The sequence below is a fragment of the Equus caballus genome, chromosome 1 (genome assembly GCF_041296265.1).
Source record: "Equus caballus isolate H_3958 breed thoroughbred chromosome 1, TB-T2T, whole genome shotgun sequence".
NCBI lineage: Eukaryota > Metazoa > Chordata > Mammalia > Perissodactyla > Equidae > Equus > Equus caballus.
The window spans coordinates 112857446-112885000 of record NC_091684.1 but is presented as its reverse complement, the minus strand read 5'-3'; the positions used below and the strand labels follow the sequence as shown (position 1 = coordinate 112885000).

The window sequence follows — 27555 nt, the reverse complement described above, 5'->3', positions numbered from 1 at the left end:
AGGCAGATAAGAAGTGAGTCGGCTCCTGGCCCTGGGTGGATCATGCGGTTCCCTAGGGCAGTTTTTACAGAAAGGAATTACATTGATGGGGTTACAACCCAGTTAACATGCTTCACAATAAGAAAAGCCACCTAGTATATTAAGTTTTTTTTGGGCTCTTCTTTTTGGGTAAAGAGTTTGCCTTTTACACTGAAATAAATAAAACGATAGCAAGTAATGTTGATTATTTAATATCAGTATAACCCTAGCATTGTCCTTTAAGAAATCCTGACTTCCCGTAATTTACATTCCAGTCCACACACCTTTACCAACCAGGTACTAAACCTGCAGAACCAGTCTGAAAAAGGAACGGTATCCAAAGGCTACCCAGATACAGGCTGGTGGCAAGAAAGGCTCAGGAAAATGTGGAGCTGTGACCAGAAATCAAATACGGGTAAGGAGCAAACCTCTCTCTTTGTCCGAAGGAGTGATCACATGTTGACAGCTGGAATTTACATGGCTCCTTATTCAATATACTAGCGCCTTTCCTGCATTCCAACATCAGCAGCACAATAGTGGCACAGAAGCAAACTGACACATTACACACGGTCCAGCTGTCCCGTCGTCCCCTCTCCACAGACCCCTCCTCCTCCTCCTCGGTCTTCTTCATATTCCTCCAACGTGAGCTTTCACTTGCACGAGACCAAAACACATACTTTTTGGATGGCACCTAGATTATGGGGTATGATTTCACGTGCCTTATTTGCTTGTCTGCCTGCAGGATATGAACTCTGCCTTAAAGAAGAAAAACAAATAAGCAAAATCACACCAAGGCGGGATAAAAACCCAAACAAATCCCTTCTACTTTGTTGTCAGCTCAAAAAGACCTGTACGTGATCAACATTTCCCATATCAAAAATCTTGTCGACATCACAAACCCTTTCTTTACCTTGGGCGTACGTGGCTTTCTTTATGAACTTGAACGCAAAGGAAACGTGACCTGTGGAGTAACTGGTGCTATAATTAGTGAGAATTGTTTTTACTGCTTTTTGTACAAAAATAGTCAACTGAGAAGAAATGTAAAGTTCCACAATATCTGACAACACGCAACGTTTTCCTTGAATATCTATATATATTATTTTTTTCCCCATGATTTTGGCGACACTATACACTCCTTGGTTAAGAGCTTCCATTAAGAAGTCCCAGGATTCTTCCGGGAGGAATGCTGTAGTGGGAACATGACTGTTTATAGTGATAGTGTATATTGTTTAGCAAAGCACAGCAAAGGGCATAAAACCTATGTGAAATGATCCCGTGGCTTGTAAAACAGCCCATTCCGTATAGAAGTCTTCCTGTTTAAAATATACGTTTCACTGATTATGAAGAAACTCATTAGTACTTCCCACACTACACTATGTCCATAAAACATGGGAAAAAGAAAAAAAAAGGCTCTATGTATTATGAAGCAGTCATTAAACTTTAATCTCTACCACTAGGGGGCAGAATGAAGTTCTTTTCTAAACTGACTGCTAGGCAATCAACCATCACATCATTGTAACATTGAAGGCACTTCAAAAAGACTCAGATGTTTAACTGTTGTGCTAGTGATCATACATTCATATTGGGCTGCAGGCCAAAAGAGAGAAGAAAAAAAAGCCAGAGATTTGCAGCTGAAAAGCTATAAAGTGGTGAATTTTACCTTAGAGCAAAGCCATCTTCAGTGACAAATTTCAAAGGCCATATGTATGCGATTTTCATGAAAAGCAGACGACCTTAAATTTCTTTGTTTAACTGGAAGCGATCTTCCTCACAGAACAAGCAGGTTCTTTTCTGCAGCTCCCCTTGTTTATTGTGCTGTTACAAATTTCACTTTCTTTTCTAGTACTACAATCAGGATTCTAGAAATGCTGTTTAATGCCAAGGGGTATTTCATTAACACTGCTACCTCCAGCATCTTCAAGGGTATCACCTCAGGCGCAACATTACTGATGGAGAACGTTTAGAGTATTCTGATAAAAATCGAGTGTGGGTTTTTTTTTTTCCTTTTAAATTAAACCCTCCAACTCAAGCTTCATTCTATGATAACAGCTCAATGCTCCCAAAGTTTGCCAGGACAGGACATTACGATTTTTTTCCCTGTGTGGTTAGAGTACTAAAAGTGATGAGTCAATAGTATTATGGACATTATTTCTCAAATGAGCTTCAATCCGTAGGATCTGTTCAGAGCATTTGCTTTTTAGTCTTAATAGCTACATATGTTTAGGATACTTTAGAATATTGACACACCAAAACATCGTCCACGGCAGGTTTTCTAAGTTAATAAACTTAAAGAATAGCTTTGGGGTTATGGGCTGCGTCCACCTGTCAGCTGGACATTCAGAGATTTTGCAAGTTTAAAGTCCCCAAAATTTCGCTGTTCTCAAAAAAGGCATATTTAGCTCAATTCCTATTTTCTCCAAATTGTGGTTCCAGGAAAGCTGGAAAAGTCCCAAGTGAAGAGCTGGGTTTGGCGTCTCCCCTGCCCCCACCTTGTTTTCAAAGCACAAGACAGTTTTGTAAATAGAGATAATGCCAAAAGGAATCACATCCTCCTTTTTCCATCAGGAGTGTTACTTGATACGTATCAATATTTCCTGTCAGCTCCAACAAAGCAAAATCTTGGGCCTTATGGTATCTTTAGATGGCTAAATATCGTTTGCTTAAGTCAGCGTGTTCCAGACCTTTTATGTGGCCTGACAGCTGATTGGGAGAAGGCCCACTAACTTTCTTAAAGTGTGCAGTCATCCGTTTGGCGGCCGGCTCCGGGGTTCCACATGAAATCCTCTTTAGATAAATTCATACTTGCTGGGGTGATTAGCCTTACGGCTTGGTTGGCTCACTCATCTTTAAAAGCAGGACATTCGTGACCATTGTGGGGTTGAGGTTGTCTTCTATTAACTATGTCTACTGCAGTCCCCAGAGCTGGAGAAGGAAGATGCAACCAAAAAAAAAAAAAGGAAAGAAAGAAAAGAAACTTTTTTTTTCCCCCTAAGATGACAGGCTGAAGTTGACAAGCTAATCCTTCAGGCTTGTCTTACTTACTGAGAGGCTCAAGGAATGTCAAAGGAACCATCTGATAACAGTCTTCATGCCAAACCTAACAGCTTTATTGCAACAAGAAACTTTCACATTAAATTTCCATGTGTTTTCTCTCCACACTCCTTCTTAACTTCACTGCCCACCCTCCCTTTTTTTTTTTTTTTCTCTCCAAAGAAAGATAAGGCTTCCTGGCTTCAGAAACCAAATAGAAACTGCTACAGAGGGCTAGCTGGGCTATAGTCAGATCAATGGATTATTATTACCTTGGGGATGTTGAAAATCAAGTTAGTTATTGGCAGTTCCTGTTTCTGTACGAGTTGTTAATAGCTAAAATTTAAAGGGAGTTGGTCAATCAACAGAGTGTTATTTTCTTAAGTGGGTAACTGCTGTTTGTCTTTTTTTGACTTTGCTGTTGCTGTTACCTGCCAGCAAGTTTACCTCTCATTCTAAACTCCCTCATAAAAAGAAAGCAAGCTAGTTTTCACAGAAACGTAAAGACCATTTTTCTTGGAATCTAGACTCATGGCCTGGGAGAGCAGGTGGGTGGGTTAGGAGTCAGTCTAAGAAATCTTTTAGAAAAGGGTATCAAATTGTTAAGCGTACTTGAAAATATAATAAATACAGAAATCGTACTAGAAACGAGGGCAGCTCATTCTTTGTGTATTCTTTGGATGTTATAGAGAGAATGTTTTTGGTAAAATACAGATCCTTCTGTGCTTACATTTTGTGACATTCTTGCTGGGACGGTTTTACATTTTGAAGCTAAGGAATTCATTGAAGAATTTTAAAGTCCATGTTTTCGTGTTTGTTTCAGTTGAGGATGGTCTTACTTCTCCATGTTCTGAAACCAGTTTAAACAAAAACAAAAACCAGACAACAACCTCGCAAGGAGCTCAGGGTAAACAAACAGCCTTTTTCTGGAAAGTAAAATGTTTCCCCAAGGTAAGTTACTTTTCCAAAGGAATTACAGTCTATCTCAATGTTGAATAGTAGGCGTTTTCTACTGGTCTGATTAATGTTTAGGAAAAAACAGATTCTTGAAAATTAGCCTATTGTATAATTATGTGTCTGATTGGAACTGCACAGTGTCTTAGTTAAAAATCTTTTCAGAAAGATTTTACCATTTCCTTCCAAACATTTGCTAACGCACTTGTGTTACTCCTTGGATCTGCATTATTGGTCAGGTGGCTGGACTGATGAAGGACAGACAGGGACACAGATTCCCACCTAAAGAAACTCTCATCCTGGGGTTAATCAGTTGGCAACCTGAGTTACAAATATGTGAGCAAAAACTGGTATTTTCAGGAATATTTCTCACAGCGTTTTTCTAGGCTATTTTTAAAAACTATACCCACAAGTTATATTACATCTCTAATAAACTCTGCACTGTGAGCTGCAGAACCTTCTAAGATCTTCTGCCGAGTTCCTTGTATTTTCCACATTTCTATATTTAAAACAAATTCCCTCCCCACCCACACCCTCCTTGATTTCAGGGAAACACAAATAACTCATAAGCTTTGCAGTGAAATGGGTTTGTTTTGCTTCGTGCCTAGTATTGCTTTGGAAATTGTTCAGCAGTAAAGAAAAGAGAAGGTTGCCGGTATTAACTTTAAACACCAGCTACAAACATATTTTCTTCCTATATATTCTAGGTTTTATTTCACCCAAATCAGGACAGTAGTTATTTATAATAGGTTTAGGCTGGATATATGATATGCTGAAATATCATACATGAAATAAATCCCTTATTTATATATATATATCACATATGAAACAAAGCCAGTATAAAAAGAACTCAAGGTATGTGAAAACTAAGAATTCTGACTTTGGTGTTGTGCTCTGTCCATTTTGCAGATGGGGAAATTGAGATGAGAGCTCGTCCAGAAGAATACCCATCAATGTGCACTAAGTAGAAAAATCAGCCAGAAGACTGGGAGCTTTTAATATCAGGAAACTTACACAAATACCATGATTCCCAGAAGAGGTATGCAAGCTGTTTTGTCAAAGGTGCGTGGGAGGTAGGGGCCGGGAAAGATAAATGCAAACTACATCTGGGGGGCATCTAGTCTTGAGGAGCCTGGGGAGAAAATAGCCATGCCCAGGTATGTTCCTATTTTAGTAAAAACCCTTTCTGAAGCACAGAATTTGCACGCTGCTCTGAAGAAACAGGACGGATTATTCCAGCTCTCTCCGGCCTGGAAAGTATGTTCGCAAGAGCATCTTCGTAGCTGCAATAATAAACATCTCCAGCTGCAAGGGCTCTGCTAAACAAGCCTGGGCAAAACAGTCCGAATTCCTTTCCTTTGACCATCTTAGATTTCCCCTGGAAGAGGCAAGTCAGGGAGCCGGCCCTGGAAATGTCCCCAGCCCCGGCACAGCTCTGCGCTTCCCCAGGAACACACCCCCGCCCCCAGCCCGCCTCTCCACTTTTGTTTTATTTACGAATATGTTGCCAGAATTCCAATGAGTTATCTATTCTGTGGCCCCGTCATTTTCCCACCGAGGCCTTGTCGCCGGCTGACTCAGGGTCCAGTCGCAACAGTGAGAAGAAAAGAAGAGAGCAAAAGAATTCTTTTCAACTTTTTTTTTTATGTTTCACTCATTTCTCTCTCTGTCTCCCCCAGGCCTCCTCCCCTGCTCGGCTCGCTCCCTCCCCCGCAGCCTCCTGGCTCTCCTTTTCCCTCTTTATGTTACACGATCGCTCAAATTGAAGCTCAGGAGGGTCCTATAGGGAATGCATAGGATCCCTGGGAGAAAAAAGCCCCCAACAAGCTATACACCAGATGTATAACGTTATATGGTCAAACTGGCAAACACAAAGGCAGAAAAACAAAAGGCGTGAATTAGGGAGAGGCATTCAAAGGCGTGTTTTCAAAACAGCCCGGCCAAGAGCCTGGATCCCCCTCCTGAGACTAAATGCTTGAAAGAAAAGGTGCTAAAGAAAGAAAGGAAAAGAAAAAAAAGCCCATTTTTTCTAATTAGCCGAGGCCTAACAGGCACTGAATTTCACAACTAGTTTTCATCGAGGGGGTTGTGGCTTGTGAAACTGAAAAATATGCTTTTGAAACCTGTGATGGAGGCCTGCCTTGGACCCAAGCTAGCCCTGGTCCTCATGCTTTTTTTTTTTTTCTCCCCCTCGCTTTTTGGGCTCTGCCTTCTTTCCTCTGTGGATCCCTTTTTCACACCCTTCCCCCAAAGTACAAATATTATTTAGGTTTAAAAAGAGAGCGGGAGGGAAAACGACAATGGTCCGCCCCGCCCCTTCTTTCTGTCTCCTTGCGGGGGGCTTTGCATGCCAGCAACAGTCCGAGTTGCTCTGAATCTCATTCCAAAGCACCAAAGGGGGGAAGAGGTGTCACTGAAGACGGAGGGGGTGTGTGTGTTTTCTGTAAATGCTGGGATTAAGATTAAAAACTCTCCACCACTGTGAATTTAGATATTTGCAGGAGGAACTCTCGCTGTGAGTTTTTCAAATGCAACAAGGCAATGTTTTCAAGGCCGCAAGGTGTATTCCCCCGGAGCAAGCAGCTTTGCTCCTGTGCCTTGAAAAAGGACTCGCACAGACGATTTTAATTTTTTTTTTTTAATTCTTATTAAAAGGGAACAAAACGGTGTCACGGCCAGAGACTTATGAGTCCTCTGCTGCCTGACAGATTATGAACTTGCATTCTTCAGTGCCATTTCCAATAGGAAAACAAAACAGAACCCGTGGGTGAGAGTTGGTGGGCAGCCTGCATTTTGAAGGGAGGTAACTTTAATTGCTGCACAGGCTGGCTGGGATGCCTGTGGTCCCGCGTGGTGTGTTTCAGTAACAAATGCTCGTTCTAATGAATTAGCCTTATTAGGGGCTCCTCATATTCTTTCATAAAGAGCAGAGCTATTCTGAACTTCTAAAAGCAACAGTCTCTTGATGTTCTCTCACTGAAGGCTGTCTGTGGGATCGCCTTTCCCCCTCTATATTTTCATAAGGCTCATATTTTTTTCATGGCAGAAGAGTGAGCAGCAGAAAGATGAGAAAACTCTTGAGTTTGCAGGTACGAGCCCTACAGGAACCCAGGGCCATCCAAGACACTTGCTAAAATTAATATGCTACAAATGTATTTGCATTCACAGCTGAACAATTTGGATTTTAGTTCAGTCACCTCCCGGCACATTTTTTTGATAAACTCATGGCATTGGATAAAACAGATTCATTAGCTTTGATTAACCTTCTTTAACTAGAGTTAAAAACCTGCAGTAGGCAGCTCAGCTACCAATGCGGCTTTAAGATACTTTATCATGTTTAAGACCCAATTACTGTTGCACTGAATAAGAATAAAACATCACAATAAAATGTGGAACAAACAGCCACTCTAACGTGCATGGCAAATAATCATTAATTTATAACAGCAACTTTCCCATTTCTCTGGGCTTTTTTGATGGCTGCATTTAATTCAAGTTGAATACTCTGGAATCTGATGCTGGTATGAGAAACTAGTTGCCCTGCCTCATTGACTGTTGCCTTTTCTTTTTTCTTTTTTGTCTTATACCTTTAGTTTGGAGCTTCAGAAGTCTCCTTTAAAAAGTTGAAAATCAAATAGACAGAAAAGAGGAGCTAAAGTTCAAACAGATTCTGCAGAACTAGGTCTCTGTGGGAGAGAGAGAAGATTAAAATGTGATGGAACTTTAGGATTTTAGCACAATTTGTCAATAATTGGAAACATTTCTAGCAAGAAAATTTAAATATTAAAGAAACACAGGCCAGGAAAATCACCATTGAGTTCATTCAAAGAGTTATCTATATGTGATCTGCAAACTTTTGAAAAGAGCTCCAGTAAGGTCCATTTTATGCATCTAGCAGAGAAATCGAGCTGGAGAATCTCGCCAGCATCCAAGGAGTTAATTTTGGACAGGATTTGACTGAACCAGGAATAATGAACAGTGAGATACTGCAGCTTTCAGGCAAAACAGAGTAACAACAATTAAAAAAGAGAGAGAGGGAATAAAGGGGGAAAACAATGTCCAGGCAGTTAACTAACAAGAGCAACCCAGTGTTTGAAACAGATAAAACAGAGGCCACCAGGAACGCGGCTGTCATTGCTTCTTGCTCTGTTCCTGGGTGTGGAAAGCATTACAACATTTGTGAACCAACTGTTTGCGGGTTTCTTCTCATCTGCTTTAAAATATTTGGTTTTGCCGTATTTCCATAATAACCACAACCACACTCTCCCCTCCGAAAACCCCCCACAACAACAGATGTGTGTTCTAAAAGGAAATGGAGACACTGATATAATCAGACACTAGTTAGAGAGCTTTCATACTAAATTCTGCAGCAAATTCACAACAACAAAAAACTCTCGACCACTGATGGAATTAATCTAAGATCCTTGATTATTTGAAGTTCTAAAAGTTTTCATTTTGCATTTTGTTTTTGAATGTATAGTGCTTTATTTATCAAACTGCGGCGTAATTTTCCCTTCAGTTTGAGGCTGTGATTGTGAAACAAATAAATTGAAACTTAAGGACCCGTTCTCTCCAAATTTAGTTCCATTATCACTTTAAGAATGCACACGACTTGATGATACAAAAAGGGTGTACGTAGCTGGTTATTTAGTTGCTGGCTCAGCAATATGTTGATTAACACAACACTTCCCAAACTCCTTTTTGGGTCGTTTTATTGTTGGGCGTGTGTGTGTGTGTGTGTGTGTGTGTGTGTGTGTCTTAATATCATATATTATCTGGCAGCATTATAGCTTCCAAATATTTAAGATTTTCTATTTTAAAGGGAGGAGATACGAATAAAGTTTTGCAGAGACTAAATTAAAAATAAAATGTTTTAAATAAATACATATTTTAAAATAAGTTGGAATGGGGATAGTAATAATTTTCAAAATAGCGTATTTTATCATTAATACACCTCTATCATAGCTATGGCTTTCTAATATGTATCAATGTGCACTTAAAGTATCTTATGTGTCACACACAATACCAGATATTCTAGAGCACAAAAGAACATCAAATACATTTGACTGTTTTCAGCAGTAAATAAGTTTCGTCTTTTACAAAGTCATTTTGGCCATCGTGCTGTAGCCTCTAACTGTGTTTGACTTGGAATAGTTTATTTAATCTTCTTCCTCTGAGCCTACTCTTAGAATATGTCCAAATAACTAAACTTTAGTTGGAGGAGGAAAGTACAATTGAGTTTTTTTTTTAAAAAAAAATACTTATGATGAGGATCCCTTTGGCTTCCTGCCTCTGTATCTTTCTAACCTTAGAAGCTAGAACCACTTAACCCCAACCTACAGGTCCAGCCCCGAAATGACTCTGGAAATCATCCTGACCCTGGGCAGGGGGAATTCAGGGAGCTGTAGACCAGCAGTTCGTCAGCCCAGCTTGAAGTCCCCTTGGCTGCTGGACAAATTCTGTTCCCCATTTCTAGAGGCCAGGCTCCAGGCTTATTACACAGGACAAACCTTTAACTCTTAGCCTAGATTAATATGCTTCCTCCTGCCCGTGAGCCCAAATACAACTCATTGCATTGCTTTCCTAAATGGCACCCTTGTTCTAAGCACCTTAGAACAGGTTTTCCTAGAGTCTGGCATTCTCTCCTGTAATTTGGTGCTCAAGACTAGAGTTCTGTGGGCTCTGCGATACTTACACATGCTCTTTGCTCCGCATCTTATACCTCTCCCCGCCTGTTGCTAGACATCCTTGAAGCTCTACTTTGCCTTCCTCCTTCAATATCTACCAGTCAACTACTCTTGGACCTCTCTAAAGGTCTGAACTTCTAAAGATTAGCCCCCTCCTAGAGCAGTCTTTGGTGCTCTGTCAAAACTTCAGATTTTGGCCAATTCTGCTTTGACTGGTCTCTCTCATAACTTTTTGAACTGAGGGGATATCCTATCATAGGGTGTGAGGAAAGATAAAAAGACAGCAGAAGGAATCTTCAAAGTCTTCTTACACATATCCCTTGCCCTAATTACCTTCTAATATCTCCTAGATTCTTGATTCCTTTGTAATTATTCAGGCTCCACTTTGAACACTAGGCATTGTGTTCACCAAAACTATGGGAATTTTGTCTTCAGTATTCCAGTATAATACCCATGCCAAACCCTAAGAAAAATTTTATTATCTGTGGACCCAACAAGGAGTATCAATGAACTTTATACAAATTCGGTAGCCATTCGCGGCGGTCAGCGAGAGAGGTTGGCAAGCTGGCTAACTGCAAAAGGAGGTAGCCAGGTGAGAGTTATCAAGGAGTGGGGAAGAGCCTTTCCTTGAGACTCCTTTGTATAATCAAAGAGATGAGACTCACAGCATGTGCCCTAGGAAGCAGGCCACTCCAGGTTCCCAATCTGTTACCTCTTCATTCCTAGTGTGGAACAGACCTTGAAGCTTAGGTAACAAGTGATTACCTTATAAAACCCATTTAGACGGTATCAGTTTCCACCTGCCAGAACTCTGCTCATAATTGCCCTTTGACACGAATCTAGGCGGCATCTTGGATAACGGACAGCTGAATAACAATAGGAAAGGTGATTTGAATACCAGCCAGCCCCTTGCAAATGTCCATCTTAGCACTTTTAAATCAGTGGTTCTCAAGCACTTGGGAAATTTAAAAACAAAAGCAAAGACATCCCAAACTCCCCAAAACTTGGATGCCCAAGTTCTACTCACTAAAGGGTTGGGTTCAATTAGTCTGGGATGGGGTTCAATCCGTCTAGGATGGGGGTGGACATGACAACTTGATATGAAGAGGTTCAAGAATTATTTATATTCCCACAAGGTTAAGAACACGACTTTACATCTTCAGACAGCCGAATACCAGCACAGCCATTGCGCTGCTGAGCAATGTGAAACCCATAAAGGGTGATCTACTTTCATCACCACCCAAACTCAGTTTTCTGTGCTTCTAAGGCCAGCATTTTCTTCTCCAGTCCGCTGACACATGATATCATAGTCTTGCCTACCTACACACACCCTTCTCTAAGAAACTATGCTATATAATTAAGGCACGAATACAACTGTGTGGGCCTTCAAGGCAAAGTACCCCTTTCTTAAGTCCCAACTAACCCTTACCTAACAACCTTGTTGATTTATCCAACCTGGCTCTTTCTTTCCTGACCACCAGAACCTGACTTGTTCATGAAGAAAGCGCTGAAACCCATCCTATCCCTCTCCTGTTCCTGAACTGTCCGCTTCTATTCCTTCAGAAGCTGCTGGAACATTCTGCTGTTGATACTGCTAGTTATTGGTCCCAGACTTAGAGTTTAAGAAAAACCTTCAGTTAGCTTGGATCTCCAGAAACTGCTTCCCGTGCCAGAATCCTCATATTTTCTTTCCCAATTACAACACCCCCTGGGAAAGGAACTAGCTTTTCCTTCTTCCCTGCTACCAGATTCAGCCCCAGTCTGTTGGAACCTTAACTTCTAGGTCCTGGAAAGCCAGGAAGCCAGTAAAAGGCTTATTATTCATTAGTAAGCCTGAGAGATGGAAGCGAAATCCCCCAAGAACTAACAAATTTTTCACTAGTTGGCTCTTTACCGCCTCGCCCCACACCATTCTCTGTTGAGAAGGAGAGTCAGCATCCTGCTGTTGGCTCATTGAGTCTGTAGGTCTGTAAGAACCAGGGAGTTCTCAGAATTCACGGCCTCTGAGAGTATCTATACTGACATGGCCCTTTGAGGTTTAGATAACACTTTTACTTGCATTATCTCATTTAATCTTCATGGGAAAGTGGCTGACTCATCTATATAAAAGTAAAGCGAGTGACAGCACTAAACTACACAGCGCTGTTGAGGAGATGAAATAAAGTGACAGTGATGTACCACGCTCATCCTCCATAGATATCTCCTTCATTCCTCCCTAGAATGTGTCTAGTGCATATACAATGCCAATCTGTACAAGGTAGTTACCATATTATTTTTTCCCTCTCCTGGTATAAGCAGTGCACAAAGCAGGACGATTGGCTAGGTGACTCATAAGTCCTCTCCTTTACTGTTTACTTTACTGTTTATGTTTTAGATAAATGATAGTAAAAATGAATCAGATAATAAATTCGTACCTCAATAATCCCATCGCCACCACTGATCGTCATCACTGGAGCCTGCATTCCGAGGAAGTGGTAGACAGATAGTTGAGGCGGTGCTGGCTTATGCTATGAAGAAACGTCAAGGTTTTAAAAAGTCAACTTCTAATAATTGCCCAGTCTCCCATCCCATTCCTCAATTTTTATGAAATGATATTTAACATTTTGACTTTGCTTAAAATAAAGGGTCATTTTTGTTGTTTTTCTTTATTTTTTTTAATGTCTAGCTTTGATCCAGTCAATAGAAGTCCACCACAAAGCAGATAAAAATAAGTGTCTGAAGGTATGGTATGTTTCTCAGTCTCTTGAAGTAACTTGAATTAGATTCAAGAAGGCAATGTACTCCTTCTTGTTCTGATATAAACCAACAAATAAACAATTTCTAAAAGCCCAGTTCTACAGACACAAGACATCTGGATACTTTAAAAAGGAATCCACATTCTTGGCAATGTGTCCAAACCCAGGATCTAAATCTTCTAAAGTTCACACATCACCATTGTGACTAAACGCTATCCTGTCATGATGTGTCCCCATAATGGCATGTCAACATTGTCTGTTCTGCAGAACATCTTAAAAAGTTGACGACCTAAGGGGAAGTGTAGTTTTATCCCATAAGGCTCTGGAATTTGATCCTATTTGTTCATTATGCACAAAAGGTACTCTATGTAATATGCAGCTCATGATGAGAATGCTTGAAAAGGTCATTGGCTTAGTTCAAATAAACAAAACGCCTTCTCTATAACATTCTGGCATGATAGTCAGAGCTTTAGAGTAGTGACAAGACTGTAGAGTATAAGGGAAAAATCAGAGGCCAGTTCAGTTAGGTTCAGGGTAAGACTATTTTTAGTAGAGTGAAAGATTGCTGGAAAGAAGGGAGTGGTGTGGAAAATAAAAATAAATAAAATCTGGCCACAGTGTCCAAGTTTTCAAATAGGGAGTGAGGAATTATTTTAAATGAGAGGCACCTTTAAGTTAATTATACCCTTTTCAGGTCTAGTTGGTAGAAACCATTGTCATCTGGGGAACTTGGCCCTACTTTTCTCAGTGCAAAGCTTTCTGTCACTTTCCGCTTTATGGTAAAAGAAGAGAGAAGGCTCTTTATACTTTAGAGAAAGTTCCAAAAGCCTCATCCTGAGAAAACAAAAGCAATTGAAATGATGTTTAAGAGATTTTCTCAATTAAAAAGAAGTCCATAAAAAGTCTATTCAATAGATTTGTGTTTTATATATGTTTTTAAATGAAGGACTTACTATCTGCTGGGCTCTTTACATATGCTTTTTCTTTCTTCTTTTTTATTTTTTGGTGAGGAAGGTTGGCCCTGAGCTAACATCTGTTACCAATCTTCCTTTTTTTTGCTTGAGGAAGATTGTCCCTAAGCTAACATCTGTGCCCATCTTCCTCTGTTTTGTATATGGGATGCTGCCACAGCATGGCTTGATGAGCAATGTGTAGATCTGTGCCTAGGGTCTGAACCTGCGAACCCTGGGCTCCCAAAGTGGGGTGCACGAACCTAACCACCACACCACCGGGCTGGCCCTACATATACTTTATATTTAATCCTCACAATAATTTTAAATCTATACTAAATACAGTGTATGCTACAATATTTATTAGAATAACTGAGCTGCAGAGATTAAATAGCTCCCCCAAAGCCTCTGATGGCAAAGTCAGAACTGAGTCCCAAAACAACCTTTTCTCCAAAGCACAGTCTTTTTTTTTTTTGATAGACATAGCATTTTTATTATATATACATGCAAAAGACATACAATTTAAAGAAAAACAATACAGACGCCCATGTACTCACATCCAGAAAACGGCCAAAGCCTTAGAAAAACAGCCCTGCACCTTCCACAGCTGCCACCCTCCCTCCTCTGACTGTCCTACAGATTGACCACATGCACATATATCTCCCTCTACCTTATATGTGGGACGCCTACCACAGCATGGCTTTCGCCAAGTGGTGCCACGTCTGCACCCGCGATCCGAAGTGGCGAACCCTGGGCCACCGAGAAGCAGATCGTGCGAACTTAACCGCTGTGCCCCTGGACTGGCCCCACACTTACCATTAAATAGTGAGTTAAGGACAAAGCACAGTCTTTTGAGTCTCACAACGCTTCTTAGTAATGAATAAAAGCAAGACATGCCGGGATGTCCGCAGAAGAATTTCAGGCCTTGTAACTGACAACTGACTGAATGGTGACGTTAAATTATTCTTCAAGTATGGCTTCACCACGTGCCGAGTTCATGGACTCCGAGAAGAAATCAGGTGCCAAAGGAAATACTGGGCATGTTTGCAGTGGGCTTTAGCTAAAGAGCACCTTGAAAAGCCAATGGCCTTCTTAGGCCTTCTGCTGATTTATGGGGAAGGTCTTGCCTAACGAACTTGTGAAAGTTCCCTGCAGATATTATAGTGTGCACAGGCAGGAAACACACTGCGTTCTCTACCCCATCAAAGCAAAGCATTTTATAAGACTTAATATCAAAGTGCACTGCTTGCAGTAAGAATTCAGGCTGTGATAAGCCTCAGAGACCAAAACAGGGCTCAAAAGGAGGCACAGTGAAATGCCTTCTCCAGCCTGAAACAATCTTCCAGCAGGGCAGCACAGGGACCACTTATGTTTACATTAGTAGTCAATGACTAGTGGATCAAAAATGTCAAAATGAAGATTCCCAGAGTAAGGATAATACCCAGCAGTGACATCAGAAGTCCAAACCTGTCTCTGCTTATGGTCCTGTTGTTGTTGTTGCAAATGGTGTTGCAGGTGTGGAGTGGGTCACGACTTCCACTGAGGGCACGCGGGGTTGCTCAATGTCTGCAGGCATCTAATGGGAGCGAAGAATGGGGGGAAAAGACGCAGCAAACCTCTACAGAGTTCTACTGATGGCAGACCAGACAAAGAAAATCAAGTGAAATGCTAACTTAGGAGTTTAAAAAGAATAAGTGGCGCTTTTCTAACTTATCAATAAGATATGCATAGTAAATGTTGATCTATGTTGTATTAATTGGTCTTAACCAAAGATTTTTCCCACATAATATGTTGGAGAAAAACAAACAAGTAAGCAAACAATAGCCATGAGGATTTAAAAATAAAGAAACAAGCCAGAAACACACACACAACCCCCAAGTAGGCAATACTAAAAGTTTAGGGAAAACATAATTATATTGATGAAAAAAGGGTTAATCCAGAGGCCTACTAGTTTCAGAATGTAAAAATCTCATGTATTGAACAACTTAGAGCTTATTTTCTTTAGCCTTTTCAAATAGTGTCAACTTGAAACATGGTCAGCTGTGTATAAGATACAGATGACATTAACGAGATTATATACACATGTAGTCATACACACACATGTATAGTCATACCCATATATTTACATGTTTATATTGATGATGCAATTAATAAAATGTTGTCATGCCTCTTGACCCAAATGATCCTCTCATAAAACATATGAAGTGCTTATTCTCCAACTTCTCTAGGCAGATTTCAAAAATATCCTGTCTCCAGAATGCTTAGTTTGTACTTCTATTAAAAATCTTACCAGACTCCTAAAATGAATCATATGCATGTGATTCTCCCACTTGGGGAATGCCTAGAGGAGAGAGAGAAACTGTGTGCTCACCATTTTTGTATCCCTGGCTCATGCCTGTTACATAGAGACTCCTGGGTTTCACGAGAGAAATCCCAAGACAGTGAGTTTGTGGTAAGAGAACATGAGGATGTATCTTGGGAATACTGATGTACCCCAAACCTAGCCTGGAATCTGGGAAATGTCATGTAGTCTGCCCCATCTCCAATGCCTTGACTATCACATGCCTCATTTGAGCCCCTGCAAGGTTTGTTGAAGGACTGAATACATAAGGCACTCCATAATGTGGCAACTAGAAAATGGGGGGTGTAAGACTGGAATGGAGGTCTTGGATTTAGGACTTGAACCCAGGTCTGTGTTGTGTTCTCAGTGTTGGGGAATAAATTCTTACCTTTACTTGGTGAAGATTTCCAATCTGCCTCTGATTCTTGAGTACAGGCATTTGAATTGGGGATGGGGTAGCATGGAGGGACACAGAAAAAATTAAACTGTGTGACTTCACCTTGGCACTTGCATTTATCTTCTGCTTTTTGAGGCTGAATTATGTTGCCCAAAAGAAATACGTTAAACTCAATAAGAGTTTATCACTGCTCATATTATGTGCAAGGAAGAGTTGCACTTTGTAGGACCAAAAAAAGTCACTATCACAAACTATTCTGCTTGTTTGCTGGTTGCAGTCAAGGTTATGTCATAGTTTATTCTTGAACTTCTGCTTTAAATAAAACCATAATGTCATGGAAAGTGTAATGAGCTCCAGGGTTGGGAACATGGTTTCAAACTTATGACAAGTGGGAGCCTATATGAGAACATCTTAATATACCTTTTGGAACTGATTAGCCCTCTGTCCTTGAAAGCCTCTTAAATTTTCTTCCTGTGACTTACAAGATCGAAAGTGTTATACTGTACATTTTAGCAATTTCAGTTAATTCATACCAAACCAAAAAGTTTTCAGTTGATTTGACTTGCCACGGTTCGTCTTCACTACAAGACAAACAGCATGGACTTGGAGGTGCCAACCTCACTATTGCCCTGTTGACAAGACATCCACATTTTCCAGAAAATCAGGTTAACTATATTTTTCATTCTTGCTCCATTTCTCCCATTGTGTAGACCCAACCTTAATGTACCTAAACCAAATGAGATGTGATTTCCCTCCCAAAAGGAGTCAGCACTTTAAATAACTATAAGAAATTGGGAAAAGTGTAATTTTCTTTCTAAACTCAGAAAGAAAAAAATAAGAGAGTGGAGGTGCATTTCAAATCACTTTTTTTTTTCTTTTTCCTTTTTTTTTTTTTGCGGAAGATTAGCCCTGGGCTAACTGCTGCCAGCCCTCCTCTTTTTGCTAAGGAAGACTGGCCCTGAGCTAACATCCATGCCCATCTTCCTTTGCTTTCTATGTGGGACGCCTACCACAGCATGGCTTGCCAAGCAGTGCCACACTTGCACCAGGGATCCGAACCGGTGAACCCCCAGACCGCTGAAGCAAAAAGTGCGCACTTAACCGCTGTGCCACTGGGTTGGCCCCAAATCACTCCTAAAATTGGGAGGTGAGCTAAATGACTCTATGGAGAGGGTACTTCGTCAACTGTATAATTTCTCCCACTGTCTACTATCCAAAAGAATGGATCAATTAAAAATTAAATTAACACAGATCATGAAGGCTATTTTATAAAAATGATTGTGAACTTTGGAAAGGGGGCTTGCTTAATGAGTATTTGTGCTATAAAGTCCATATTTGGACACCCTTCAATTTACTTTTTTGTAATCTAAAACATTTAACAAACTTCATTTCTCATTTCTGCCCAAAGCAGAAAAATCAAACATACCGTGAAGGCCCATGAGATTTCCAGCTCACATTTCCAGTCTCCAGAGGTTTGAAAACTTCATCTATCTATTTGAATGCTTTGGTCATGATCCAAACTGAATTTGAACTTTAGATATTTAGGAGTGACCCATCACTCTTTTAAGTCCAAATTGGCCACAGAGAACCCTATGGACTATTACCTCATTGTTTATTCTTGTACATTATAAATATTTTTACAATCCCAAGTTATGAAGTTAGAAGGGACATTTTATATCTCTCAGCCACTGTCAGTTTTTTCTCTCCTGTTTTGGGTGTTGACCATTTATCTAAAAGCTGAGTTGGTAAAACAATCAGTAGTATTGACAGTATGAGGTACTCTTATCTTAAACCACATTTCTCAGCCCTTTCATTTCTCAAGAGACAATGGGAAATGTACTTAGTAAAACTCTATTCTAAAATTCCCATTGTTCCAAGCATTTAGTTATAGTTTAAGTCAAATCATGACTCCATTTTCCCAGTGAAATGAAACATAACTTTCTCACTGTATAATGGAAAGACTATATGTCATATACACATCTTCCTCTCTTCTTCTTAGGACACGATTGTTACAGTGTAGTAATATAACTGTGCATCATTCCATATATATTATATACATGCAGTATATCTGTGCAAGGAGGAGAGACATTAGAATCCTAAAAACAAATATTGGGACTATTAAGTTATCAGAGTCTAAACTATAGGAGTAGAAAAGGATAGAAAGAAGAAATGAAGCTACGAGATATGTCAAAGGGAAAGCACATTGCATTCGTGAAGCCTCCACTAAGCTCACAAGAACTCTGTAGGTCAGTGTTATTCTTGCCATTCTTTTACAGAATAAGATCTTGAGGCTCAAATGATTAGTGAATAATGGCCAAAATTGAACTCCAGGTATATCTGACTTGAAAGAAAATGCTCATTTCTACTTTTCCACGTTTAATTCAAATGATTGTTGTTAGGACAAAGAAGATTGTGGCACCACCAACTGAGAGCTAGTTTGGGGTGGGAATTGGTGGCAAGGATGAGTTGAATAATAGACATGTTTAGTTTGGTGCTATAAGAGGCCAACTGGTGAAGACTTCAAGCGCATAGTCAGAAATATAGCATTCTAACTCAAGAGAGAGTTTGAGACTAGAGATATAGATGGGATGTCTACATATAAGTGGTAGATAAAGTGAAGAGAATTGGATGAAAGGGGTTAGAGACAAAAACCTTGTCTCACTAATTATATTAGTAAAAAGAAGGAGAAATGAGGAGAAAAAGTCTTGAGAGTTATCAACACCATAGAAGGTCTAATTTGTTTACTTATTGATTTAATAGTAATCATTTGGACATGTTATATACTAAGACAGCATTCCAATATGAGTTCCATATCTCAAAAGTTTTGTGGGGTGTTAATGGGCGTTACCCAAAGGGAAAAAAATAGAGTTCCATATTCAAGAACATTTAAGAGATTCAAAGTTAAACTAAACCTAACAATGTTCTTTATCATCTTTAATTGGCTAGATTTATCTTGTAAATATCCAAAATGAGGACATGGTATGTTATAGTTCCTAAGCTTATTTGACTGTGAAGCCTAGATTTCTCGGAGTATCTTATAGTAATAGAATTGTTTGGGAGAAACGAACCAATGAAGAGAGAATGCAAAAATGCTGGAAATGGTTGGGTCTAGATGGATCTTCTAAGTGGGCAGCACGGGACAAAACTAAGAAATCAGGAAAGGAGAGTCCTGAGGAAGAGAAGAGAAGAGAGGATTTTGAGTTGGAAAAAACCATATGGATATAGAAGGAACTAATGAAGACGAAAAGAGACATGCATTGAAGGAATGAATGCTATGGTGTGTAAACAAAGAGGCCACTATCTTCTCAATAAATCAGCGGTGAGGTCTCCTGAGAGTAAGAGAAACTGTTGTGGCATGAGGATATATTTTGGACTCTTTGCTGTGGAACTATGAGCAAGAAGTAACTGGATGTGATGCTGGTGGAAATATTAGTAAAGTCAATATCACATCTAGGATGAGTAGGCAGCTTGAGAGTTGGGATGCAGAAACACAGTGGCTGGTAAATTCAGGTTGAGAATAGTAAAGGAGTGTGGTAAAATGATAAAGACACAAGAAACTTGGGTGCCAGAGAGGACAATGTTGCCAGGTCTGACTGTGGGGCGAAGCAAGAGGCAAATCAAAACAGTCCAGAAAACTAGAAACTGGAGAAGGGAGATCGTAATGAGAATAAATTTGTGCTGTAGAGATGATCATGGGAAGAAGAAAAGAGATTATGGTTTGAGAGCAGAAGCTCTGAGAGATTTGGGAAGTGGAACAGTTCTGAAGTACATTCATTTACTCATTCATTCACACATTGGACACGTCCAACATGTCAAAACATATATGTCGTGTATGGCAAGAAATGCATCAGGCACTAAAGCAACAAAAGTTAATAGGCATGTCTACCATGGTGGACACAAGGTAGAGAATTTAAATCCAGGGCAATAGAGAATGTCACAGAGATATGCTCAAGCTACAGTCTCTTTGCTTCTCCTAACTGGCCCTTGTCTGCAATGTCCACGCCTTTCATTTATCATAGTTACACATTTTCCTTCTTCAACCCTTCTTTGAGCAAAATCTTTCTGACACTTCCAACATGGAATTCCTTTTTCTTCATGACTTAGCCTGTAAGGGCTAAAACTATGCTTTGCTGGTTAATTACTCCATTTACAAATTTCTTTTTATTAGTAATTTTCTCATAATTATGTCCAACCATTTAATAATGCTAAACTCTTGGACAAACATCATCCCATAGATTCTCCTAATGGCTTTGTGAAATACCCAAAGCAGGTAATATTGTTTCCACTCTTTATCCAAGAGCATAGTGACCTTGGAGAGGTTGACACCAAGTTCCACAAATAATTGTGAAGACTCAGGAATTAGAGCCAGACTGTGGATCCAGCAAAGAGCTCTCGCCATTCCTCTCTTGTGAGCTGTGGCAGAGATTCAGTGCACTCAGGATCACTTGCGGAATGCCCAAATGAACCAACACTTAGATTAAGTGCTTGATTCTTGAAAGCGTACGCATATCTCAAGGTATAGACTTGCTTGAAAGCATGAATGTTGCCTAGACTAAGAAAGAAATAGAACAAGGAAGTATGAAATTAGAGCAGATCAGTCCTCTATATTTCCTCTGGGATCCTGATTATTTGACTTTCCTATGGGCTATTGTTAAGCAGAATGTTTCATCTTACACCAGAGGTAGCATAGGAAGTTGAGCATCCTTCAGGATAGCTACATTAGAGCCCCGGAAGAGAAAGCTGGATATAAAGGACAGGAAGCGGGCAAAGGAAGTTCAACTTCACCTGTATTTTAGGTGTGCAGAGCCCTCAGCCTAGAGGCGGAGCTGGAGGTCTGTCCTCTCTTCTCTCGAATAGAACTTCTTATCTCTCAGGGTTAGGGAACACACCACCTCTACATTTTTTCAGGGTGAAATATACTAAGTACAATGTGACTGATCATAAGACTCTAAGAAAAAAAGAACAGAACAAACCTAAGCTATTTCCAGGCTGCCTCTTAACAGAGATTCATCAGGGAAAGGAGGTAGGTTACTCTTGCCTTAGCCTGTCAGTGAAAGACCACTAAGTCTTCCTGGAAACTCTAAAACTGAGCAAGCTCCATTCCAGCAGAAACAAATCTTTGCAGTGTCACGGTTGCCATCAGAAGTCTTTGTTTTAGTTTTTCAATCCAACTTTGACAGGCAAAGTACCTCCATCTACCTCTGTGTGCTGTTTAAGACACTCTTACTCAGCCTCCAAAGTCCTGGGCCAGATCTGTGGAGATTCAGCTGAGATTCACAAGCCACTGATAAAGTCCAGTTATCTCTTTGCCATGTGTTAGAAAGTGTATAAAATTTAAATTTATTCAATCATTAGGCACTTAGAAATCAGAACCTTTGAAAGAATCAAATGCCAAGAGTTCTGACCTTCAGTGTGAGGGGAAAAAAAAGCTCAAAGAGGTCACGTGGCCAATACACTAATTGTAAAACATCCCCTGCCAGGTAGAAGAAAACAGCTGATGTTCATATCTCATCTTTGGGAACTTCATATATTTATGAGTATTTATTTCATTAGGCCATTACCAGAGATAGAAAAAGGGCACGTTTTATGGGCTGAAAAATTCCCACAAGAGTCACGAACTCAGAAATTAGAGCTGGAAAGACCATGTTGGGTTATGCAGAGCCAGCTCCCTTTGGCGTGGTCTCCCTGTTCCATCCCCCGCCGGAGTTTCATCCAAATCCATCTGACTCAAGCAGTGGGATTTCTCCCTCTTCCCTTGAGGTGTAATTTCCCAGCTGGAATATTTTTCTAATATTCAATCCGAATTGTTGTCTCATGAATTCATCATACAATCATGAGATCTAAAATGCCTTAAACAGCGTTCATTTTTTCTTTGAATGGGAGAATTCAAAGACTTGCAAAAGCCTAGGTTCCCAAAGAGAAAAATGTCCCATAACACATAACAGTTAATTAATAAGTAAAATTAAGACATGTTGCCTTCTTCTGAAGTCTGCCAATGAGAAACAATTCAGATCCTGTTTAGAAGGTGTTGTAATGACAAAAATTCAGTGTACAAAAGAGGCATAGGTAAACTCCTAATGGGCACTAAAAACCCCAAAGGAGAGCCACTCTCTAAACTCCTATGATTGGACCATCTGGTGTCTCAAGAGCGTCTTAGTTTTGTTAAGCACCAACAGCTGGAAATGAAGTACAACCAGATCTTTTTACACAGGACCCACATGCAGCAAAACCTTGCAGCCTGAAGTGTCCAGAGCTCTTCCCAGACTGAAGGGAAGAAATCCTGCTAAATAAAAATACATTTTATGCAGTACTCTACACCCATTTAAGCTGTGATTTTAAAACAACACTGATAGTTTTTATAATTTTAACAGTAATGATTCACCATGAAATGGAATAAAGGATAAAAACAATTGGAAAAGTTTCAAACAGGGACTATTGCTTTGGCTGGTCTAATTATAGAATTTTACATAGTGGAATCTCCAATGTGGTTTTGATTTCCATTAGAAATTTACCTTTCTTCCTTTTTTATGCTGAATTTTTATCATTTAATGCTTTGTTAATAGGATCTGCATCACTTCTCATTGGTGGGCTTCCGGAGAGTGTAACCTGTTTTGATTTTGCATATTAATTAACTGTTGTTTTAATGGGACATTTTCACTTTTCAGGATCTAGGCTTTTGACAGAGTCTTTGAATTCTCTAACTTTCTAAATGAATGCTAGTAGAAAGCTGCACATGTTGTTGGCGCTCTACCCTTCCAAAACAAGCGAATCCCTTGAGTGGGTGTGTCTCTTAGTGGGTATTATTCATCAGGACTAAAAAGGAGTTGTGACGAAAATCCACTAGCAAGTATAGTGTCATGTGAGGGCAGTGTGGACTCATTTGGAAGCAGATTACTTAGCAGGTAGCAGGAAAGGATAGCTTGAGAAAACCAAGTGCTGGGGACCCAGTGATGAATAGGACCTCAGGGACCCCTGGAACATACTTTCTAAAGAAAGTGACAGATAACATGTAAATATAAAAATGCATAGAAGAATCCAAAGTGTGATGTATGAGGAAGTCAACGAATGGGCTGCCATAGAGAATCAACAAGCAGAATGAGAAGAGGTGAGTGTTCCTAATAGGAAAGTATGAAAAAGGTCTCTGAGGAAGTAATGCTTAAATTTAAGTCCAACAGATGAGAAGAATCTAGCTAAGGAGGGTCTGGAGGAAGAACACTGCAGTCATTATAAATGCAGAAGATCATGAGGTGGAAAGAACATAGAGGAACTCATGGGGAAATTATCAGAAGTTCTTGTGGCTGTAGCCCAAGAAGAGAGGAGAGTGGTTGGCACTGAGCTGGGCCTGGAGGACAGATTAGACAGACAGCTCCTGGCCATGGAAAGAGAAAGGGAGGCCCAAGGAAGACCTGAAGGTACAAGGGGTAAGCAGACGGGTGTGTGAAATGGAGGAGCCAGGGGAGAGACCAGAATATGGTGTGTGGGGTATGGGGGTGCAAAGAATCGAGACATCTGGTTTGGACCTGTTAAGTCCAAATATAATGTTTGTGAGATATCCAAGCCCCTCCCCCTTCACTCCATCTTTATCTTTCTTCCTCCCACATTTGTTGAGCAAAAACTAATAGGATTCCAGTTCTTACCCTAATAAAATCACAGTCTCCAAGAGGTGGGTGTGCAAACACAGACAAGTAAACTAACAAGCACAGGATGGGGAAAGATAGTGTAAAGGGACCCAGTGAACAATGAGGGAACAGCCACTCTCTCTGCCCCAAGGATTAAAGGAGCTCTTTGAAGTAAGAAGATACAGCTCTGCAGATATTGAAAGGTATGGATCCTGATATTGGGTGGAGACATGCGGAAGAGCATTTACAGCAGCTAGAAGTATACATGAAAAGACTTGAAGGTGTGAGAGAAGAGGATAAAATCAGGGCAAGTGAAGTCGCTCTGAGTGGCCAAACACACAGTGCCTTGAAGGGAAGGTGTAGGGTGCTGAGGACCTTTGAGCGCCATGCTTAGGAGTTTGGTCTTAAGCCTGCAAATAAAGGGTTACCACAATGTGTGCTTAAGGATGACCACCCTCGCAGCAGCCAGCAGGAAGGCGTTGAGTGATGAGAAACAAGAGGCAACATCCATTCACTAGTGGCCAATTTTGGGATGCCAATCCCTGAACTGTGAGGATGATTCCAGAAGCCATGGTATGAACTCCAGGGATCATGGGCTGCAGTGCCATAGGATCGCCTTCCTACTAAAGCCCAGTGATGGCTGGGACATACTGTCATGTCTTATAGCTGTGCGACAAAGGGATGCAGGAAGAAAGAACAAGGGAGGCTGTTTTATGAGTTAATAGTAACTCGAGGATGAGAAAACAGACTCCTGGCTCCTATTTTCACTTATTATGTCACAAACCCACTTTTGGCACTTTAGACTCTCCAAAATAAATAGACAAAACACTCTATGAACCTTTATCTCCAGACTAAACCTGCTAACAGAGTCCTAGATTATAGAGGATGATGAATGTGCATTTTTCTAGTAGTCATGCTAACATTCTTCAAATATAAAATACCGTCGCTGTTATAAACTAAAATAAGCATTTACAGTTTCCTGAAGTTTTTTGAAAGTGCATCAACAATTATACTTGAATTATAAAGTCAGCTGAAATGCGAGGCCAGACTGAATTCCAAGGCTGATACATGGCAGCACATTAAAGTGAAGAGGCTGCAGCTGGCCAAGCTTGGAAGGAACGGTTCTCTAAAAGGACAAATTGAGCAAGCTGTTGACAATGACCTTACGATTGAGTATTGTTCTGAGATTAGTTTGAAGAGAAAAAGAAAAGATTCCACAAACCCTAAATCATTTATTAGCTCAGGATATGACTGATACAGTTCCCAGCCCAGAAACAGAAGTTCAAATTCTGACTCTCTGGGGCGTCTGCGTTCAAGCAGAGTTCAGTTCCAAGACCAGTGGATCCAAGGAAGGAACAAGATGAATTCCATCTTCACTACAAATTTCAAGGAGGATTACTTCAAAAAGGAAAGAAACAACATGCTGAGACAGGGAAACTGAAATCAATAGTCTTACGGTGACAGATTCAATTGGAATAAGAAGAAAGTTCATTGGTGTATCAACAACATACTCCCTTGCTTTATGATGATATTTTGAGGGAGCGTAAATCTTCTGGCCTACTCGTATAGCCACAGAACTACAATGGCGCTGCTTTGTTCAGGAGAAATGATAGATTTGTCTCGCCGTGAGTTCTCACCTGGCCCACCTTTTTGATCCACAAGAAACACAGGCAAGATAGCAGCCAATGAGAGGATTGCTAGCTCTTAAACCAGCTCTATCTGACAGTAGGAACAAAATAGTAAGGTTGCGATGGAGACATATTTGATCTTCTTGCCATCATTACATAAATGAACAAAAAGTCCTCTTGTTAATTATCTTTCTATTATTTTTCCAGTCCACACCACAATATTTGTTATTTTGGTTTCCAACTTTGATTTGGAATCTAAGCAACTCTAACAGCTACCCATAAGAACAAATATTGATTTGACCAGCAAACGCTCCCAAATTTTCTGCCTCTGAAGCTATGCTAATTTGTTTTAACAGGTAAAAACTTCCAGATTTTATGAAGAAATTACAGGTAGCCGATGACCTTGTCCTTCACATAGGCCCATGGGCGTGTCTGGCCCTCGAATAGATCCTGGTTCTTTTGACAGGAAGTCAGAACAAAGTTTGAGTTTTTATGCTATTTCTTTACTAAGTTCTGGGCTAGTGGACTTACCTTGAAGAGGTTTTCAAACTCTACCTAGAAATTAAACCTTGCAGGTTGAGACAGTTTTATTCTCTTTTCACATCTTTTTTTTCCTAATGAAAGGGTTTATTTAAGAACAGGTTCAATCTAGAAAATATGAAAAAAGACATAACTACTAGCCTTTCACAAGTGGGCACATGCCAGCACAAAGTTTCCTGGTATGGGTCGTGAGCACTGAGATTCCCCCAAACTGGCCTTACCCTTGTTACAATGAATTTGGGAGGTAACTGGGGCAAGGTCTGGTGAAAGTCCTGTAAAATAGGTCACCTACCACAAGTGAAAGGAGAGAAGTGACTCAACGGGTAGCTGGGAGCAGGGACGTATCACAATTCTGAGAGAATAGGATTTAGTGATTGTTACACAAGGAAATTGTGTCCAAAGACCCTTTCAAAGGCCTAAGAAAGAAGTCTTTGTTAGTGGGAGTGATTGAATCTGCCTCCGTTACCTTCTTTTACACATTATGGTATCCCGTGACACACCACGCACACCGTTTAGGGAGGTGAGCGTCATGTGATACAGCTTTATAAACACAAAGATGTAAGGTTGGTGTTCTGTTCCCAACTCCTGCCCTACTTGCTGGACCACATATGAAACATCACAGCCCACCCTGTTCTGGGCTCAGCTAATGCCTGGGCACACTTGAATGAATTAGGTACAGAACCTAGAGCAGCTGCCACTCGGCTTCTGTTATTTTTGTTAGGTCAACCTGTATGTTACCCCATCCTCATGTTTATTACCTGATTTCACTGTTTCTCTGAAGACATGGGAGCCCAGGAAAACACATCCTCCCACAGGCACTTTAATCCTGTGTTCCGTCTTTCAGTGAAAAGTCATTTCCAAAACACCCTTCAGTTAGACTGTATAAATGTCTACTTACCAAGGTTATTTTAAAAAGAGTATAATTTTGTTTTGAAAGTGAGTTTAAAATATGTATACATTGAACAGAAGGCATTTCTTGAGACGGATTTTATATCGTTATTCTCCCAGTTTTCAAGTTCATTCGTGATAGTGGTCAGAGGCATGCTTTAACCCTTTCAGAGAGCAAAAGTCCAATTGCACATTATGCCAGTAATGACTGAGATTTCATATTTACGTCACCTCTCATCTACTTGTTGAAGTACTATTTTGCATGATTTTGCTTCTCGTAGCCCCTTCAAATAGTCGGAACATTTAGCCTATTATTTTGATGAATTGTTTTTACTTCTTAAGAAAAGCTAGTAGTATCGTTTTACAAACGAGACAACGCAGAGTCACAGAGCTGTATAACCTGTCTGAAATCAGACAGCGAATTGCATCAGAAGCAGAGATATGTTTTGAAGGGGCTGACTGACCCCAAGCAAAAACAAAGCATTTCCTTTTTAAGGTAGATCACCAACTTAGTCTCAACAATGCCGAAAAATAAAATAATTAAATTAAAACACGAGTTGTTATCCAGTTTTCCACAGAGTGACGGTTGCCACAGAATGTTTTGACATCAGTTAAGCAAAATAGCAGTGCAGTGGTCCCCAATCTGGGGTTGATTTTGACCCCATGGACATTTAGCAACATCTGCAGATATTTTCAGTTGTCACAACTGGCAAGGCAGAGGATGCTCCCAGTAGGGAGCTAGTGGGTAGAGGTTAGGGATGCTGATAAACA

The 27555-nt window shown here is 40.3% G+C and overlaps 2 long non-coding RNA genes across 2 annotated transcripts in view; one reads left to right on the top strand and one right to left on the bottom strand.

Annotated features, from left to right (window-relative positions):
• LOC138924153 (uncharacterized) overlaps positions 1–8554 on the top strand; it is a 36498-nt gene extending 27944 nt beyond the window's left edge. Inside the window, exons 3-5 of the long non-coding RNA XR_011438892.1 lie at positions 3872–3999; positions 4912–5041; positions 5200–8554. This is a non-coding gene — a long non-coding RNA (uncharacterized lncRNA). The remainder of the gene's footprint in view (positions 1–3871; positions 4000–4911; positions 5042–5199) is intronic.
• LOC106782210 (uncharacterized) overlaps positions 1–12704 on the bottom strand; it is a 23054-nt gene extending 10350 nt beyond the window's left edge. The window contains exon 1 of the long non-coding RNA XR_001379122.3: positions 12101–12704. This is a non-coding gene — a long non-coding RNA (uncharacterized lncRNA). The remainder of the gene's footprint in view (positions 1–12100) is intronic.
• Positions 12705–27555: the final 14851 nt, after the last annotated feature.